The sequence below is a fragment of the Rhipicephalus microplus genome, unplaced genomic scaffold, assembly GCF_043290135.1.
Source record: "Rhipicephalus microplus isolate Deutch F79 unplaced genomic scaffold, USDA_Rmic scaffold_398, whole genome shotgun sequence".
Classification (NCBI taxonomy): Eukaryota; Metazoa; Arthropoda; class Arachnida; order Ixodida; family Ixodidae; genus Rhipicephalus; species Rhipicephalus microplus.
This window is the reverse complement of record NW_027464962.1, coordinates 52,501-56,280: the sequence shown is the minus strand read 5'-3', so window position 1 is coordinate 56,280 and position 3,780 is coordinate 52,501. Positions and strand designations below refer to the sequence as shown.

Sequence of the window (3,780 nt, the reverse complement as noted above, 5' to 3'; positions counted from 1 at the left end):
TCGACGCGAACTTGCGGAGAGTCGTGGTGCCTCACGTTTTCGGCAGAAACCGCGGCGGAATTTTCCCGTGCGTGCGCGCACGACCTCGGTGCTGTGCCGTCAGCGTAGTGTTGCACAAACTCGTGGCCTACCCAAGGTGCGGTACGTTTGCGGCCGTATCCTCGGTGGGAATTTCGTGAGTAGGGTCGCAAATTCTACGACCTCGGCGGGTTTGAGAGCGACGTAGACTTGTGGCACGCTCAACGTGCCACACGTTTCGGGGCACACCCGCGGTGAAATTTTCTCGAGTACGCTCGTATTAGTGCCCAAGGAGGTCTGGGTACTTATCGCTGCTATTATGTGGGGGTTCTCGTGAGCGGCGTACGCGAAAGCGACCGGGTGTCTGATATGCGGCGGGCTTCGGCCTCGTCAAGCGTGTCCTCGGGTCTGCTCCAGGGGAATCCACGGCAGTCGTCTGCAGCCTCATCCGCTTGATGCGTTAGGGGCTGGTTGTCGGACGGTGCCGTTTTACCACGATATCGAGGTGTGTTCCGTGTCGTCCTCGGGCGATTCAGATGCGAAAGCGCCGAAGACGCGGGCGTGACCCGTCGTCTGGCGGCTTTGCAGTCTCGGCTCCGTTGCTAGTTCCGGCCGGTCCACCGACAGTGCAGCGGGCTTGGGCAACCCGCACGGCGCGACCGAGTCGATGCAACGAAAAAGAGCGAGCATGAACGTGCTTCTTGCCGCACGGCTCCCACTCGTCTTTCGGGAAGGTTGTGCCGTAGCGAGCTCGAACGCCGTCATCTCGGAGTGCAAAATAAGCGTGTTGGGGCGCCTGAAGGTGGCCTCCGCCGCACACAGACTGCGTCCGGCCCGCCGAAGGCGAGGACGGACGCGCAGTCGAACGATTACCTGGTTGATCCTGCCAGTAATCATATGCTTGTCTCAAAGATTAAGCCATGCATGTCTAAGTACATGCCGAAATAAGGCGAAACCGCGAATGGCTCATTAAATCAGTTATGGTTCCTTAGATCGTTTCTTCCTACTTGGATAACTGTGGCAATTCTAGAGCTAATACATGCAGTGAGCCTGGAGCCCTTTGGGTAACGGGTGCTTTTATTAGACCAAGATCGATCGGGTTTCGGCCCGTATTGTGTGGTGACTCTGGATAACTTTGTGCTGATCGCATGGCCACGAGCCGGCGACGTTTCTTTCAAGTGTCTGCCTTATCAACTTTCGATGGTAGGTTACTTGCTTACCATGGTTGTTACGGGTAACGGAGAATCAGGGTTCGATTCCGGAGAGGGAGCCTGAGAAACGGCTACCACATCCAAGGAAGGCAGCAGGCGCGCAAATTACCCACTCCCGGCACGGGGAGGTAGTGACGAAAAATAACAATACGGGACTCTTTTGAGGCCCCGTAATTGAAATGAGTACACTCTAAATCCTTTAACGAGGATCAATTGGAGGGCAAGTCTGGTGCCAGCAGCCGCGGTAATTCCAGCTCCAATAGCGTATACTAAAGCTGCTGCGGTTAAAAAGCTCGTAGTTGGATCTCAGTTCCAGACGAGTAGTGCATCTACCCGATGCGACGGCTCGGACTGAACATCATGCCGGTTCTTTCTTGGTGCACTTCATTGTGTGCCTCGAGATGGCCGGTGCTTTTACTTTGAAAAAATTAGAGTGCTCAACGCAGGCGAGTCGCCTGAATAAACTTGCATGGAATAATAGAACAAGACCTCGTTTCTGTTCTGTTGGTTTTTGGAATACGAGGTAATGATTAAGAGGGACGGACGGGGGCATTCGTATTGCGGCGCTAGAGGTGAAATTCTTGGACCGTCGCAAGACGAACTACTGCGAAAGCATTTGCCAAGAATGTTTTCATTGATCAAGAACGAAAGTCAGAGGTTCGAAGGCGATCAGATACCGCCCTAGTTCTGACCATAAACGATGCCAACCAGCGATCCGCCTGAGTTACTCAAATGACTCGGCGGGCAGCTTCCGGGAAACCAAAGTATTTGGGTTCCGGGGGAAGTATGGTTGCAAAGCTGAAACTTAAAGGAATTGACGGAAGGGCACCACCAGGAGTGGAGCCTGCGGCTTAATTTGACTCAACACGGGAAAACTTACCCGGCCCGGACACTGGGAGGATTGACAGATTGAGAGCTCTTTCTTGATTCGGTGGATGGTGGTGCATGGCCGTTCTTAGTTGGTGGAGCGATTTGTCTGGTTAATTCCGATAACGAACGAGACTCTAGCCTATTAAATAGGTGCGGGGTTCCCAGCACCTTACAACCTTCTTAGAGGGACAAGCGGCTCCTAGCCGCACGAAACAGAGCAATAACAGGTCTGTGATGCCCTTAGATGTCCGGGGCCGCACGCGCGCTACACTGAAGGAAGCAGCGTGTCTTTATCCCTGTCTGAAAAGACTGGGTAACCCGTGGAACTTCTTTCGTGATTGGGATAGGGGCTTGCAATTGTTCCCCTTGAACGAGGAATTCCCAGTAAGCGCGAGTCATAAGCTCGCGTTGATTACGTCCCTGCCCTTTGTACACACCGCCCGTCGCTACTACCGATTGAATGATTTAGTGAGGTCTTCGGACCGATGTCCGGCGCGGCCTTTCGGTTGCGCCGGTCTGTTGGAAAGATGACCAAACTTGATCATTTAGAGGAAGTAAAAGTCGTAACAAGGTTTCCGTAGGTGAACCTGCGGAAGGATCATTAACGGATTGTGAAGGGTGAGCGCCTCAGCTGCGTCTGCGCCCGACACTTTCTGCCGCTGACCCCGTTTGGACGCGGGGTCGGCTTTTCCCCACGGGGCTGCCTGAATGTGGAGCGGCACCCCGTGACAAATTGTTGCGCCCAGCGGACGCCAACACCGCGACCTTGGACGGTCGGCCAGGTGGCGGACGCGGGTACAAACGGCGCAACGCACTCATAGGTCGGCTTTCGACCCGCCACTGCACCGTGGCTCGAAGCGCTCGAAATGCGCGACCCGACCGCTGCGGGACCGCCTAGTACTGTAAACAGGAGCGGCGGAGCGCGAACGGCGAGTCGTGGTTACGTCGGTAGAAGGCGAGGCTGCGCGTTCCCGAAACGCCAGCCGAGTGCCCTCCCGACCGTTCGAGCGTGCAAGAACGAGACCCGACAATCGCGCGGCGACTGCCAAGTACGAGAGGAACGGCACAAGCGTCGGCGGTCGGTCAAGGAACTGGCGATGTGACGGGTCCGCTGTGCACCAGTGCATACCGTCCCGCCGTCCGCGGCAAGCGCCTCCGCGTCCTCGGGTGACGGAGGCTGCCGGTCGGTTCTTGCAGGCGAGGGATCTCGCTGGCACCGGTTCGCGTTGACGCGCGGCCGGTCATGGCACGGCGATGCGACGGCCGAGGTGCGCAGTACTCGATGGAGGAACCGCACGCTCCGATGACCGTCCCGCCCTCCGCGGCGTATGCGTACCGACCGTAATGGTTGCAGCAGCGCCGGCCGGCTTTTGAATTCGCCACACGAAACACGGTGCGAGATCGCGGTTAGGGGAGCGTCGACGTTGCCAGGCGTTTTGCTTGCTGCCGAGGGAAAGGCGGCACGGCCACGTCGCGCTCGTCGCGATTAGCGGGTCTGCGCGCTTTGGGAAGGTGCCGCAACGACTTGCCGAAAGAGGAAGCACGGAAGAACGAGGGACTTGGACGTCCCGACAATTGAACGCACTTGCGGCCAGGCCCTTGCTGGCTTCGTTCTTCCGCCTCGAGTAGGCTCGTACGCGGCTCCGGCGCCGAAAGTGGTCCTTGGCACCGACTTCGGTGG

General features: G+C 57.1%; 1 non-coding gene across 1 annotated transcript; it reads left to right on the top strand.

Annotated features, from left to right (window-relative positions):
• Window positions 1-888: 888 nt before the first annotated feature.
• Window positions 889-2,703, top strand: LOC142794321 (small subunit ribosomal RNA). The gene has a single exon (XR_012892249.1). It is a non-coding gene; the product is annotated as a small subunit ribosomal RNA (ribosomal RNA).
• Window positions 2,704-3,780: the final 1,077 nt, after the last annotated feature.